The sequence below is a fragment of the Sinocyclocheilus anshuiensis genome, unplaced genomic scaffold, assembly GCF_001515605.1.
Source record: "Sinocyclocheilus anshuiensis isolate Anshui unplaced genomic scaffold, SAMN03320099.WGS_v1.1 scaffold50, whole genome shotgun sequence".
In the NCBI taxonomy this organism is placed as follows: Eukaryota; Metazoa; Chordata; class Actinopteri; order Cypriniformes; family Cyprinidae; genus Sinocyclocheilus; species Sinocyclocheilus anshuiensis.
Genome location: NW_015542382.1, coordinates 1754511 through 1771660, shown reverse-complemented (window position 1 = coordinate 1771660; position 17150 = coordinate 1754511). Strand labels below are relative to the sequence as shown.

At 34.5% G+C, this 17150-nt stretch overlaps 1 protein-coding gene and 1 long non-coding RNA gene across 2 annotated transcripts in view; both read right to left on the bottom strand.

The window, feature by feature from the left end:
- Nucleotides 1-17150, bottom strand: part of LOC107692681 (protein sidekick-1-like) — a 231304-nt gene that overhangs the window by 185829 nt on the left and 28325 nt on the right. The window lies entirely within an intron of this gene.
- The window catches only part of LOC107692622 (uncharacterized), a 15538-nt gene continuing 4255 nt past the window's right edge, over nt 5868-17150 (bottom strand). The window contains exons 2-3 of the long non-coding RNA XR_001634661.1: nt 12494-12501; nt 5868-5877 (exon numbers count right to left, since the gene is read on the bottom strand). This is a non-coding gene — a long non-coding RNA (uncharacterized LOC107692622). The remainder of the gene's footprint in view (nt 5878-12493; nt 12502-17150) is intronic.

The window sequence follows — 17150 nt, the reverse complement described above, 5'->3', positions numbered from 1 at the left end:
TGAAAAAATGAAACCTGAAAAAAAAAAAAAAAAAATTCAGACCAATTGTATACATATCAACAAAGAGCTATTAAATGGGTATACTTTTTTGCTATATTATTACCCAGGACTACTTTTTACTGATTACCTTTTCATCTGGATTGTTGTTATGCAACAATTTTCCAGTTTAATTTTCCTTGGCAAGTCACCCACAGCTTCTTTTAAACATTAGCAGAAGCCTATTATTAAATTCCCATTTCACAAACCATATAATATCAACAGAGATACTACATTTAAAAGTGGCCAGTGCTTTATATAAAATAGTGTGATATAATCACAGTGTGAAAGTTCTTAAAATCAAGAAAAAAATGCAGAATCTGCCAAAATCTACCAAGAATACATTCAGGTTATATTAAACCACAAAAACAAAAGAGTTTTTTTTCACATTTCAAATGCTATTTTTATAAATAGAATGAAGCCCATTTTTAGGACCATAAAGATTTTTTTGCCATTATTTTTGTGACAATATAGCACATTTTCCCCTAACAAAATGAAAAAGATCATAAATTAAACTGTAATATATATATATATATATATATATATATATATGTTTGTTGTACTGCATTTCATTTATGCTCATTTGAACTTAAAATTGTATTATAGAATGAGAACCATTGAGAATAATACAAAATAAAAAAATTAAAAAAAGATTGAAAATAAATCAAGAAGTAAAATGTGTATTGAATTCATTATGGTAATGAGAGTTCAGCTGTAAAACAAAAAGTGGCCAAAAAAACATACTGCCCTTTATAACAGGCCTCAAAATTAGCACACTTACCAGATAGATTATATGTAAAATATGCTAACCTGACTACTGCTTAAATTACTGTAGTACGTACTCAAAGGAAATAGTATCCAGCTTCACATGGTTTCCAGTAAGAATCTCTACAAGAATACTGAATCATAGCACTTAAAGGTTCATAAAATGGAAAACAGGATTTTCTGTGCTCCACAGACCATTTATGGAAACTAAGTTGCATAAGCAAAATCACAACAGAACTGACATCACACAACCATGAGCATTTGACCACCCACCTTTACATACACACTCATTCAACAATTAGCAGCTTGGTGTAAATCATTTAATTTGCAAACAGCTTAGCCAATCATAACAACTGTAATTTACATGTAGTTTATAGGTACAGTACAGTAGCTAAAACAGTCAGAGAGAGTGTAGAAAATAGTCATAATCAACTTTTTTGGTAAAAGAAACCTTGAGCAAAGTAAGAGAACTTCAAGGTGATAAACTGTACTGTAAAATATGGTCCTTGTTTTATGTTTCTAAACTGAGACATACTTAACCTATATTACTTTTTTTTATTATTATTTTGTGACAATTTCTCATTTAGGGTCATAAAATCACATGCAAGTTTTGACAATCTGAGGTGTTATGGTATGTGCGTATATTCAAATTTATATTATGATATACTGTAAATCTATTATGATATTTGCGGGTCAATTTGACACACAGTTTCATGGTTAATGGCAGATGAACAGACCATCACAAAAAAAATTATTTTGTTATGTCAGGTTCTCAGCTATTTTTACATTTTATTTATTTACATTTATGCATTTGGCAGATGCTTTTATCCGAAGAAATGTACACTGTGTTCAAGGTGAAACTTTTATTATTTAAAGCATGGTAATCTCACCGGGAATCAATGTTACCGCATGCCCTACTGCTTGATCGTCACAAAAGCACCAAAAAAATCGATTTATTAAAAAATAGCTGCAATAATGGTTATAAAATGGTTAAAAGTTTAAAAATCTGTTCTCATGTTTATTTTTGTTGTAATGTGTTAGAAAGTTTAACATTAAAGGTTTTTACCTTATTTATTTATTTTATACTGAATCCAATTAGGGACAATTTGACCTGCAATTTGACAATTTGACCTGCAACCTAAAAAAAAAAAAAATCACAGAATCCAAACATAATACAAGGGTTAAAGAGACTCACTAAATATGTCAAAAGGACTATGCTGTAATCTCAGATGACTGAGGGGGCTGTTCACACCAAATGCGTTTTTCCATTCCACACAATTTGGAATGGATACTTTTCCACTGTTTATCTATGTCGGGGGTTCTCAAACCTCTCCATGAAGTACCCCCAGCACTGCACGTTTTGTAGGTATTTTGTAATATCTCGATATTAAGCGATTCTCATGCCGTTCACTGTGGAGTGACAGATCGCTGTAAGCGCCTCAGTTCAACAGACGCGGTAGAGTTGATCATCTGCTCCACATTAATACCAGTTTCAGCACAAAATAAGCATGACTAAACATCCGAAGGTAAGTTAAAAGAAAGAGTACAACTTTACAATCCGTATCCTGTCTCATGTAATCGCTCAATCAGTGTTTCAGCCATGCAAAGACATCAGTATAACAGCTTGTATACAATGTCAAGTAACATTTCATTTACCTCAGAAAGCATATTCGGTGACCATAAACTCATTAGTAAGCTAGAAAAATAAACTGTAGAGAGGGGCATTTTGCTAAATATATGCACCATATAACATATTCATTATAAATTTTACTGTTCTTCAATGTTTAAAGTCCACGTGAACCAGAAGTTGCTGCCGACTTTATTTCAGTGAAGTGACGTATTTCCAGCTGAAACGGAATATTGAGGAGAGGGCGTGGTTTTATTTTTGCGCTCCTCCTCTCTGTCTTTCACTCATAGCAAACTAACGGTTGAAGGGGTGTGCTTAAGCATTTTCTGCCCAAGCCGTCAAACTGACGTCATCAGAGAAAGAATGCAATTCCAGAGTGGAAGTAAATGTTCAGATTTTGATTAAAGATTACCAAGAAAAACAATTTTTTTCAGCGGATTCACTTGCACGGATTAATTATTCACATCATAAAGTAAATAAATTCAATTTTGATTTCATGCGGACTTTAATGTTTGAATAAATTCATCAAGTTTTTATGACAGCCACCATTATGTTTATATTGAAAAAAAAATGAATTGAAATAGAAATATTATTATGTAATTGTAACTTTCTTATTTTAAAAACTTCATTAAGTGTAATTTTAACAAATCTGCCAATTTTAACCTTCAATATTATAGTAATGTAGTACCAACTGACTCATGTATATTTTACAGCATTAGTTGAGAGATTTTGTTTCTTTGAAAATTTGGCATGTACTGTACCTGACATGTATCCAAATTAATCGATATTGAATCGAATCAAACTGGTAATCGAATCGAATCGCAAGCTTGTGAATGAGAATTGAATCGAATCGTGAAATTTGTGTCAATACCCAGCCCTAACGTTTTGTATGTCTCCCTATATCTGACACACCCACTTCAGGTCTTGCAGTCTACACTAATGAGCTGATGAGTTGAATCAGGTGTGCCAGATGAGGGAGACATACAAAATGTGCAGGGCTGGGGGTACTCCAGGACAGGTTTGAAAACCACTGATCTATGTAAACACACACTAGATGGACTTTTGCAGCATCTCATGCATGACACAGCGTGCTACAAACACAGCATTCAAGTTAAAAGAAGTTCAACTTTTAAAAAATGTGTTTCGAGACCTTGCGTTTTTCCCCCATCCCCACTGCCCTTCTCTTTGCTTTGAAAAACGTGTTTTGTGTGAATTGGCCCTTAAGCATGTGGTAACTGGATATCAGTTATATCAGCATAATATGTCTTTTTGAGCGCTGCAACTGCTAAAGGACACAAACACACACTCACACACACAAATCCACTTTTTATTTGTGAGCGCTGCTGCGAGTCTGACCAACCAGTGTTGTTGTTGTTGTCTCAGTTCACCCTCTGTTTAACCTCAACATTCACGTCCTTCTCCTTTCTTGCTCTCTCTTGTAGATAACCCTGTGTCCGTCCATTCTCCTTCGCTTGTAAACCGCAGCCTAAGTACACTGATAGTGTCTAACAAAAACTCACACACGTACTCTCTATCTCTCTCCCTCTGCCGAACTCATACAGGCGGCTCATTTATCTCAATGAAGACTGATAACAAGTCTCTCTCCTATTACACCAATACTCTCTCTCGCTCTTTTTTCCTTTGCTCCTTCTTCCATATCTCATTCCGGTTAAGTGGTGGGAGGCTGGATGCTGAGAATACGCCTCTCTTCTGCACTTCTTTCACTTTCTTTCTATCTCTCTCCTTTATTTCTCTGAATCAATGACTCTCTTCAGTTGGATTGTGAAGGTCTTAAAGCGATAGTTCATTCACAAATGACAATTCTGTCCTCATGTTGTTCCAAACGCATACAAATTTCTTTCTTCGCTGAAGAATAATATGAAACATTTTGAAAAATGGGTAACATTTTACAATTAGTTCCCATTAGTTAACACATTAACTGATATTATCTAACATTACAACTGTTCATTGGTGGTTCATGTTAGCGTAGGTCCATTAAATTATATTGATGGCTGATCAATATTGATATTGATGGCAATACTGATGGCTTTTCTATGCAATTACAATAAATATATTTTGAATAATGACTTTCAGTCTGTTTATTAGGCTAAAGCTATCATAAGGATTCAGAAGACAAGTCATATCAACCACGTTTATTATACTTGTATTGTGCTTTAACAGCACCAGGCCTCATTCACTTTCATTATATTTAGAAAAGATATTCTTTATAAATTCATCTTCTGTGTTTCATGGAATAAAGTGATGATGCAGAGGAGAAAATGTGACCTCATTTGGGGGTGATCTATTCATGTAAAAGGTTCCTACCTAACCAACACACATTAAACACTCACATGAAGTTCGGCCGAGCCAAAAATGACAGAAACCAACATAAAATGTGTAAACAGTAAAAAAAAAACAAAAAAAAACAGAGCAAATAATGTTAGTTGCCACAGTTTTCCATGCTGCATTTCTCTCCAATGTAAGAAAACATCATCAACCATCCAAATAAAAATGCTAAAATAGCATTAAATGGACACAATTTTATGCAAATGTGCAAGCAGGAATCTAAACAATTCAGCTCAGACAAAAAATAAATAAGAACAGAAAATCAATCAATTACAGCACAAAAATTCAACCATACCACTGTGCCCTTATCCTGTGGCCTGAGGCGACCAATTACTGTAGGATACAGGGGCAACAAATGCCAAATATACCAATCTATACTCTCAATATGTCCAGAAATGGTTTAAAATATCCATGGTGAAACAGTGAGGTTATTTAAGCAGGAAAGTTCCAGAAGTTATGTTATACTGTGAACAACGTCATGTCTAAAGAGCTCTTTTAGGAACAATATGCAAAAAATAATTACAATGTAATACTGATAATTCATAAAGTGCCATCTTTTTGATACAAAGTGTGCCTGGCAAATAATCAACAGAAGGTTTTCTAAACATTATTACAATGCAGGGAAGGTGCATTGACTTCAGTAGACACTTTATTTACCATTATTTATCTTTTCCATTGTTGTATTTCATATCATCACATACTTTTGGCACACAAAAGCTTTGGAGTGCGTAAATAGGCTACAATCCACCACTTTCCGAAAAACCCACTTTGGCTCACACAACCAGACACAAACATATAAACCCACACTCAGACACCTGTCTGCAAGTGTACTAATACTCTTAGAAATAAGTCTACCATCACAGCATCTAATTTAGCATTAGCAAAGATTAGCCCTCAACTCCAAGCTAAAAGTGCGTCATATATCTTGTAAACTTGAGAGAACCTTATTATAAAATGTGTTTGCCTGAAGATTATCCACTATAGGAGTGCTAAAATTACCCTCTGGGTATATGCTCTTTAAGAAAAACTTATAGCTTGCTTGTACTCACTTTGCAAATCACACATCTTGCTTCTAAGCGGGATTCTGCTAAACTAATACAATCCTCATTTTCTGAAAGCATCCCAATTTTAAAATAGAAACTATACACATGTATTTGGTAAGATTTTGTTTTTGAAAAAAGTCTTTTATGCTCATCAAGGCTGCATTTATTTGATCAAAATTATGGTAAAAACAGCAACATTATGACATTTTATTACAATTTAAAATAAATTCTATTTTAAAATATTTTAAAATGTTATTCATTCCTGTGATTTCAGCAGCCATTACTCCAGTCTTCAGTGTCACATGATCCTTCAAAAATTATTTTAAAATGCTGATTTGATGCTCAAGAAACATTTATTCTTATTATTATCCATATTAAAAACTATATTATGTTTGTTTAATAATTATTCCAGGATTCTAAGTTTGATGAATGAAAAATTTAAAAGGCCATCATTTAAAATCTTTTGTTACACTATCAATATTTATTAGCCTATCACTTTTGATCAATTTAATGCATCTTTTGCTGAATAAAAGTATTAATTTCTAAAAAAGGGAAAAAAAATCTTACTGAACCCAAATTTTTAAATGATAGTGTATAAAAAATGTATATACATGTGTGTGTACTTGCACATATACTTAAATATATACAACATTTTCCCAGCTAAAAGCTCATACTTCTGGTTAGGGATTGGCTTTAAACCTCTACTCCTAAGTATTAAGTTTCGGTATGTGATTCGTCCTGCACCATTTGCGCTGCAAACATGAATAATACCTCAAAATGATTGGTTTGTTGAGGGGAGGTGTGCTATTACTTTTCTGAGGAATCAAACTTCAAAATTTTCACCTGGCAAAACAGGCAAGAAAAATATTCAGCAAAAAAGCTTTGATTTCCTACTCACTAATCAATATTTTTGCTAACTTTTCCAAGCAGAAAGGGACTATAATTTTTCTGTGTGCATCTGCTAAAAGTAAATTTGCATATAAATGACCTCAAGGCTAACAAAAGCAAAACAACTCATTATCATTATTAAATCATTATTGATTTAATGGGGAGTGTATTTGTAAAACCAAGGACAGTCACCGAAATAAACAGATATTGTTCTCATGAGAGTAGCACTGATCTGAAACTAGTCCTATTTAACGTAGAACATAGCATTTAGAAAGCTTAATCACTTTAACAAACACTTGTGTGAATTCTGTGGGACATGTTCCGTCTTCAGTCAAAAAAAGATATTTAGACATCCTTATGTATATACATTCAGACAAGTCTCCATCTGATAACAGTTCCTAGGTAGATTGGGCCAACCGTGAATGTAAACAAGGTCAAGATCCCACCTTTCCAAAAGAAAAGAGGGGGAAAACATTGCCCTGAACAAGCTGAGTGTGGCATGAGGGGAATCATGGATGAGTGAAATTGGTTCATATCTGCATCTTAAGCAGGTAAACGGTCTACTCGCTCTCATCTTTTTATTGCCTCCATCTTTTGTTCCATCCTGTATGTGTGTGTGCTTTTGTGACCAAGTGTTCGTTTATGTGTAAGGTCTGATGAGATAACTACAAGAGGAGACACCTGGAGCCATGAACTGATGCATGAAGAGAAGCACGTTTCACACCAACACACAATAACACAACGCAAACCAAGCGTACTGTGATAGCGCATGCTCAAAATGCATTTCCAGGTCACCATTTAGATAAGATTAGAATGAAATGGACTTGTGTGAGAGAGGCACAGCACCAATGAGCTCATCAGACCAAAATGGATTTCAAACTTGCATAAACTCAGTTAGACCAATTCTGTGCCAACGTTCCTATTCCTTTCTGTTCTCAAGTCTTGATTTTTCAATGTATTCAATTCACTGTCAATTCATATTTTCAGGGATCACTGAGATAAAAAATTCTTGGCAAAAAAATTAATGGATACAGAAAATTCATGCATTTTAATCATTCAAATTTAAATCAATCTCATAAGTGGGTTGTAGTCATAAAATTAAAAAGCAGTCAACAATTCTGGCATCAACCAGTTTAGTTTACTATGGGTACTAAGAAAAGGGATTGATGATGGCAGAGGCTCCTTCATGCAACAATTATTTTATTAACTTTGCTCACTTGCCATATTAATAATTAAAGTGCATGTTGGGTTGGGATTTTTGGATTCCAAGTGAGGTTTCCTCATCAAACTGTAGCAATTATTTCAGAAATGTTTTTTTTTTACTTATTTTTTTATAGTTAAATATTAAATAAGTAAAATATTAGAATTAAATATTAAAACAAACTAAAGTCTTAAATGTCCCTCCTGAAATATATTTGCATACATTAAGTATTTGGCAGATTTTTTTAAATATATGAGAGAACTGAACCCACAACTTCAACGCCGCTTACACCAAGATCTACTAGTTCAACTACAATATCAAATATATGCTTAAAAATAAATGCAATAGTTTTTATATAGTTTTTTTCTGCCATTTCTTGCCTCTCTACCCATTTTAAATTTTTGTTTCTCTATAACACTACTTTAATATACCATCATAAAACTTATTTTCAAAAACTATCACTGTCAAAAACATTAAGGCAAATCACCAACATTAACCATAAAAAGTAAATGTTAAAGGGGTCATATGATGTTGCTAAAAAGAACATTATTTTGTGTGTTTCAGGGAGTTTGCCAGGTCTGTGGCCTGCAGAAGCGGGTGAGTTTACCCGACCATTATAAACGAGGCATTTGTTGCATCCAGTGGGGACATAATTACGGATTATAATGACATATACTGTCTTTTTACACGTTGCGTTGCATCGCGGCGCGTAAACATAAAACGATGTCTGCATCTGTGATCGGAGAAATGACAAACAACAAGCGCTACTCTACACTGCTCAAAACTCGCGTTTGAATCGTCAGTGGCAAATTCTTTAAATATAAAAACCGTACTTACAGTCTGTGAGTCAGAACAGCCGGCATTGTAGTCTACTCTACCAGGATCAGGAAACAGTCCTCCATAAAATGTGCTGCACACATCTGAATATTTGGGTTGAACTGTTCTGGAACAGTGTTGTAAATACAACTTAACCACTGATTTCTAGTCGTGTCCTCTTTTGGAAGGCCAAACAAAGTAGTTTCGCTTTCACAACGAAACACACAGCGTCACACACGGCGGGCTTGAGTGAGCGGTGGCAGGCAAGCTTGAGTGAGGAACTGTATCACTTCAAAGAGAAATGAAAAATTTAAATCGCATCATATGACCCCTTTAAACTTACCTATGAACTGCTGTATGAGAAAACTGAATTAATCTTGAATATTTTTCAAAGGGTCTATAAATATAAACTCGCAATATAAATTTCTAATGAATACTCTATGAAAAACAATTTCAAGATTGAGGTAAAATACAAATTCCAACTTAACTTTAACTTTAGGTTACAGTTAACTTTATATAAACCATGATGAATATGTGATTTAAAAGAAAGTTCAGAATCGAGCCATACTCCAAGATATTTAATAGAGTCAACTTTATGCAAAGGAGTACCGTCTTTACATGATACAGCACACAAACCAGCTTTGGATTTAAGTTTCTGTCTAGAACCAAAAATCATAATATAGGACTTAGTTTTATTAAGCACTAGTTTATTATCCAAAAGCCAAACTTGCAAAATATTAAAATCCAACTGAAGAGATAAATGAATTTGTAAATAATCAGATTTTGTTACAAAATGACAGTGACATCAGCATAAAGTTAGACATGACAATTTTTGAAAATTAATTGTAAATTATTTACAAAAATGGAAAAAAGCTGTGGTGCCAATATTGATCCTTGGGGCACACCTATTTGTTGAATCAAGATGTATTCCCATTTAAGACAGCACACTGTTTTCTATAATGCAAGTATGAACTAACAAAACTGCATTTTCAGTAAGACCAATAGCATGGAGTTTAACTAGCAATATTCAATTTTCTTAGCAATGTTTTCATTACACTAAATGAAGATAGCAACAGATTCTATTTACACTACATAAAAGTAGAAGTATTTTCTTTGCAGTAAGTGTAAATAGTAGTTAGTAGCCAAATAGTGGCAGATACTATTTGCACCTCAATATTGTTGTAGATTAATATAGCGTGTAAATGATTATATTTATTAAAATTATTAAGTGAATTATTGGGACAATAAAGCCCTCCCAACACCTACTCCTAACCCCGATATACTTCATTATTAAACTCTTGTTATGCACATTATTTCCACTTTTCAAATATTTTCTTCATTGAAAGTAAACGCTTTTATGATCTGATATGTGATGGGAAAAAGGAGAAGAGCAAGTTCAGCAAAAGATGGATTCGAACTCAGGTTGATCATGTCAAAAGCTACTTTTATGTGGCTTACTCCCTACACCACTATGGCTGGTACATGGTGGGCATTGTTTGCACTTAGTGTAGGCAAGGCTATTTGCACTTAGTGTACTTTTTATCCCTGTGTGCACCAAACCCATCTTGAGTGTTTGTTGCTAAAAAGCTAATTTTTTAGTTACATCTGACCATAGAAGCTAGTCCCATTTGAAGTTCCAGTTGTGTCTGACACCAGAATATGCTGGGGATTGTTTTTGGATGAGAGCATTTTCTTTTCTTGATGTTTTCACTCTCTCTCTCTCTCTCTCTCTCTCTCTCTCTCTCTCTCTCTCTCTCTCTCTCTCTCTCTCTCTCAAGACTCATATTTGGATAACACACACTCCCAGTTGTTTGTGTGCTGACTGCAGAAGTGTTACCCCAACAGATGATGATTACATGAAGCATCATTCCCAAGACAAATGCTTGCTGTGGGTTTTATTACAGTTATAATGCGTTTTCTCCTCTTATGGTTTTTTTCAGTCCCTTTTCTTTTTTGTCAGACATCAAGCCCTACTCCTCCCACACTTCCAATAGCACTATACATAAGGGCTAAAAATACAAAGCAGGAATTGTGCTAAAGACTAAAGAAGACTAGGAAGATTTTGTTTATTAGGGGTTGACTGATCCATAACCAGCAGGGGGGGTGAATAAAGGCATCCTGTAGTGAATCCATGTGTTTTTGTAAAAATATTCATATTTCAAACGTAATAAACACTTTTCTATCACTTCCACCAACTGTCATATGCGGAAGCCGTGCCGGCGGATGACGCAGCACATCGGTGTTGCGTGATAAGGGACGAAAGCGGAGAGACAACAAAACAAAACGTCGGTCACGAATTAGAAGTACAAACCGAAGATTTGCAAAGAAAATGTCGGAGGATTTCGATATAAGCCAAGAGGAGACTGGTTTTACTTTGCTAAAGTAAGGAAACTTTGCTTCCTTTGCTCCTATAAACAAACTCGCGAGATCTCAGAGGCACGTGCTGCCTTCCGCAGGAACGCCTTTCGCGTATGACAGACACCGGAAGTGAGAGAAAAGTGTTTATTACGTTTGAAATATGGATATTTTTCTTACAAAAACGCATGGATTCACTACAGAAGGCCTTTATTCACCCCCCGGAGCCGTGTGACTTGTGGACTGTTCAACTGCAACACCCGCTGTTGACACTGCAATGATAGAGCTTGGAATAGCCAAGACAATTTTTAATATAACTGGATTCATCTGAAAGAAGAAAGTCATATACACCTAGGATGCTTCGAGGGTGAGTAAAACAATCCAATTTTCATTTTTGGGTGAACTAACCCTTTAATAGTTCATTTATTATAAATGATCTTCTCTTTTGGTTTTTCATCAAGTTAATAAGAGATAATTATCAAACTACCTTTCACTTGTAAATAATTTAGCCTAATTCAATTTTTAAAAGGGCATTACCACAGTTACTGAACATTGAAATCACACACCAGTGACAAACCATAATATGAAATACCTGGATATAAGATTACTGTCACACCACCCACACAAAACTTGTTGTTTTTTCATTTATAATATTTTCTATTCCATTATAAATACTTAAAAATGCACACGTGACAAGCCTAAGTTAGTGCAATTAAACTTTATGGATGTTCTCTCTTTCTTATTTTTGTGTGTGTGTGTGTGTGTGTTGGGGATGAAAGAGGTCATTAGTGAAATTCTCTGATACTTAAGAGGATCTCAGGCTTACGCTGAGAGCCTTTAATATTGGTGTGTACCTCAACCAAAAGTTGCACAATCAACCTCTCAATTCATTTTCTTATTTTTATCTGTTTGCAATTATCCTACATACATAAACGGATCACATCCAGAAGTGCAGCACTGTGTAAACCTCAATCTACCTTATAATCACAAATACATGCCCAAGCGTGAATGCACAACAAATTTGAATATGTAAAACCAAACCAAACATGACAAGCAAAAATCATCTTGTATGTACTGCAAGTGAGCTCTTACGATGAAAGAAGGACAGAGATGTGGCATAAACAAATTAAAGCTATTGTAATTAGTGCAACACTGTAAACACTGTGATTACAATTAGATGCTCTGTAAACAAAGCGCTTGCCTAATTACTTTACCGAGTCTGCAGGCTATGTGGCTCTGCGTGTGTTTTGTGTGCAAGTACACAAGCTCAGACCAGACAGGCAAGCAGAGGATAAGCTGTAAAACAGCTGATCTTGGTGACTCTTGGATTAGCTGGCAAACTATGAATGGAATTTTGCCAGACTGAAATTTGTGAATAATTCATTGTACAGTTTGTGCTAGGAACATGAATGAGACCTGTGCGACTTGTTCAGGCGAGGTGTGTAATTACCTTTCAGAATTATCAGGTTTTAGAATTCCAGAACCACACTGAATTTCACCGACACTCTGTCTCTGTATCATCCAATCTCAATTTGTTTCTTACAAACACACAGCTTTTCATCTCACAAAATGTTAACTGATGGACTGAAGTTGTGTGGATTACTAAATTATCGTGATGTTTTATCAGCTGTTTGGACCCTCATTCTGACGGCACCCATTCACTGCAGAGGATCAATTGGTGAACAAGTGCTGTAATGCTACATTTCTCCAATTATGGTCACATGAAAAATTATGGCCTTTGGGTGAGTTCATTTTCAGCAAACTGTCATTTTTGGGTGAACTATTCCCATATGTAAAGTGTTACCACATTCTAAAAGCAAAAATAAGAGGAATGATAACACTGCATGCTTCAAATCACGCCAAATCATCAAGTTCACTTAAACAATAGTTGGCTGACACACTGTGGGACACCAAGTTCATCTGGTGAAAAAATGCTCATTACTAAAGTGCTAATTGGCTAGTTTTGATATCAAGGGATTCTACATCCCAAATGAATCTAGCTGACTCCTTTGGGACACTTTCACAGCACCTGTGTGCATTTCCAGATAGCAAATTAATTAGCAGCCAGATCAAAGAGATTCAATTTTTAGGTTTTCGTTACAGACGGCAGCAATGTGTTCATAGACCTTTTATTGAAATTGCCAAAAAATTACAATTCAATTAACAAACTTTCTTTTTTTCTTCTTAAATCAAAGGAAGCTTTGCAACTATTGCCTTTGATGAACCCCCCTTTGTCTATATTTGTCATTTAGACATACATTTACCAAAAGAGAAATTCCTGATAACAAATTTCCATCACTTAAAATAATCAACCCCAGACCAAGTCCTAAAAATGAGAATGCAGAATTCTTCAGGAAAACCATTGACTTCCAATATTGAGTGAAATTGACATGTTTAACATTCTCTGTAAGCTCTCCGGAGAGCTGAACTAGAAGCACAGAGATGGCCTAGTTTGGAAGTTCTCAAAAACAAACACTTAGAGCGTCTCTGAAAGTTTCCCCCTCCCTCTCTCCCCATCAGGCTTTGCATGCAGGTCCCTGGTTCCACAGCTACCATCAAAGCCCATCACAAATTAGTCTTCTAAGTTGATGGATAACAGGAAATATTCAATCCAAACCAGGAGGAGGAAAATTAATACATAATATTATAACTAAAAAAGAAAAAAATGATATTTTCTTATACCAACAAACCAGGTAAAAATATGTTGTAACTTCTTAAGTCAAAATCAACTTGAATATATAGGTTTGTTTTATTTTTTGTTAATTAAAAAGGTTTACACAAAATTCATCAAACTGTTTTACTCTAACAAGATTTTTTTTAATCTATAAAAAGCATGAAATTGGCTTAAAATTTCTCTCCACGTCAGGTTTTGCATGCAGGTCCCTGGTTCCACTATCATCAAATCCCTCAATCACAAATTAGTCTTTTGAGTTGATGGATAACACAGGAAATATTCAATCCAAATCAGCAAAAGGAAAAATGACTAAATATTTTATCATATACTATTTTATCATATAATATCATATAAGAATGGTCATACTTGATATAAAAAAAAAAAACGAATTGCAAACCATAAATTTGTCTTTGTCTTACCATGCAATTAAAAAAAGAAAATTCAGGTATTCAAGTCAGGTAAATTAAAAATATGTACATCCTAAGTCAACTTGACTATGTTTTTTTGTTTTGTTTTGTTTTGTTTTGTTTTGTTTTGTTTTGTTTTGGGGTTTTTTTGCAAATTAAAAATGGTTTACACAAAATTTGTCAAAACTGTTAAAAATGATTTACACTAACAAGATTATATTTTAAAATCTATAAAAAGCATGAAATTGGCATTACATGCTCACATGTACAAGAGCAAAAATCTACTGGTACACATTAAATATTCCCATAGGCATGATTCTACTTCATATCGGCAGAAATACAGGTACTGTACTTAAAATGATTTTATTCATACCACACAGAAGGCATATGAAGCAAATAAAATGGCTGACTGGACATGTACGTGTGCACCAGTGCAAGCAAACTGTACAATAAATACAATTCATAAATTTCATTATCAGTCAGTCGCATGCCTCATTTAACAAAAACGCTCTCTTTGTGTCTAAAGAAACTTGCTTCTGTTGCTCACAGTGAAGGGACAGGAAAACAATAGTTTATGCATGCGCTGGGACACTGGGACTCTAGACTGAAGTCTCAATGAATTAATCGCACATGATACATGAGTCTTACACTTCCTCATATAATGCAGCTGCCAATTAATTTCAAGCATAATCATGGAATGCATGTTCCAAATTGAACACACGTGTATATATGTGTATAAACCATCAAACACCACAAATCATCAAGAGTGCTCCCAGCTTGAGCATATGGATAATTCATGAGGTGAAGCATGGTGAAAATTTATTCTGATTATCATTATTAGAGCAACACATGTTTATTTAATTGCATTTGTGAATAATAAGGCTGTTCACAAATTGTCTGCATATAAGTATATGCTAATTACTAGAGAGGTAATACGAATAAACAGGTGCTTGAAAGACTTAATAGGAAGTGTCTGTGTGTGTGTGTGTGTGTGTGTGTGTGTGTGTGTTTGTGTGTGTGTGTGATGACATATCGAACAGCCATGAATATTATGATGGCACAAACACAGAGAGAAAAGGGGAGGAAGAGTGTGAGGAAGCAAAACAATTCGTTTTATGAGAGCACAGGTGTGCAAGCTTCTAATATCTATTTAATATAATATTTTCCAAGGATATCAAATTCTAGCTGTATTTAATTGAACTCATAAGTCTTTTTGCATACTGTCTACATAAGAAATTATTCTAAGACAGCATTCTAACATCATGGAATCTCATACACAACTGATTTGGGACACTAGTTCACACATAATGGTGGTCCTCATGTGAAGAACACAGACTCACAATTAATTCCAAGAGTCTGGTATTAGCGTCTTGCTAAGCTAACAAGTTAGCATGTTAGCGATTCTTTTCAGTACATTATTACTCTGTAATTTTATTCAAAATTTCGCTCAACTTGGTCCACTATCATCACAAAGCATTCTAGAAATGAAATATCTTTCTCATTACCTTAAAATGTTGTTTAGGTAGGCAACTTCACTAGGTTTGGGAACAGAGCAATATTCCTGCTAATTTAATGAGTCAATCTAATTTAACTGCTGACCTAAACTGAATTTTGTCGACAGAGTGCCAATAAATGCCTTGCTCTAAAGCCAAAAAGAGCATTTTGCACCAGATGGCATTTATCTGTTTGTACTCTCATTTATTTGAGAAGACTTTTCTTAAATCTTTCAAATTCGTAGTTATTAGCCATCAAAAACAAACGCTTCTATGTTTTGCTGCCTTCGGTTGACAGCCTGCATTACATTAGTTTTCAGTTCATATTCTGACAGGTTGACAGTAATAAACTAAAAACAGAAAAAAAAGTAAATTAATGAGAGACAGATAAAACACATTTCAGTGACATGAGCGAGTATAGCACACAAGGAGAAAAAAAATCACTGGTGGCGTTATGGGTATTTCCTATCTGACACATTACTGAAAAAGAGTGTTTGTGTGGGTGCATGCTAATGCTGTTAGCGCCTCTGTAGTTTCTTTATGCAAGTGAGGGCAAAAAGTTTAATTAACACACAATCAAATGTCACTGGTCTGACAGCAATTATAACCATGGATCCACAATAATTGATTTAATGACGAAAGAGACGGTGGGGTGTGTGAAGTGATCCAAGTTCAATTAATCTTTTTTTCAGGAAATTGACTAATTATTGGATTTTTAGTCAGTATTTACTGTAGAAGTTGCTTATAACAAACATAGTGTGTGTATACATCAGGAGCATTGCCTCTTCAAAAAACTGAATCAGAAAATAATCCATAGTGCAAAAATAAAAATGCAAATATTACAACATATGACATTACTATATGTATAAATCTCTCATTTCTCTAAAGTAATGCTGTCCAACAACAGTGGTTAATGACAGAACAAACGATAGAACGATAGAGATACCGATTATTACAGATCAAGTAGACCAACCGATATTTTGAACCGATATATATGTCTGGTGTAAAAATGAAAATTAATGTCAAAATTGAGAATAACAAGGGCTCTGACAAAAACTGCCTTCCCTGGTGTTGGTTGAGTGTAGTACTACCACAGTAAACTCTTTATTTTAAAGAGTTAAACTCTTTATTTTTGGCAAACAAAGGGTTTACTATTAACATTAAAACATGGAAGGAAATAGTGTATTGTGTGATTATTCTTTTAAACGAAAGTTGTAATAATTGTTGTAGTAGAGTAGTCAGGGGTTAAAGCAAAAAAAAAAATTTTTGACTGAAAATTTTTCCTCGGCCAAACCCCATTCCACAGCCATACCTGTCACACACCCAGTTTAAGAGCAGTGTTTTTCTTCTTGTAATCAAGAGCGCTTGTCCTCCTAATTAAAAAAAATGAAGGAGCACCTTCTGATCAATAATCAAAAATTCTGATCAAAAATGAGCCTTCCTAATATGAGGTGAAGTGATTTACAGGGGCATTTTCTTTTTACCTTTGCAATGGCATC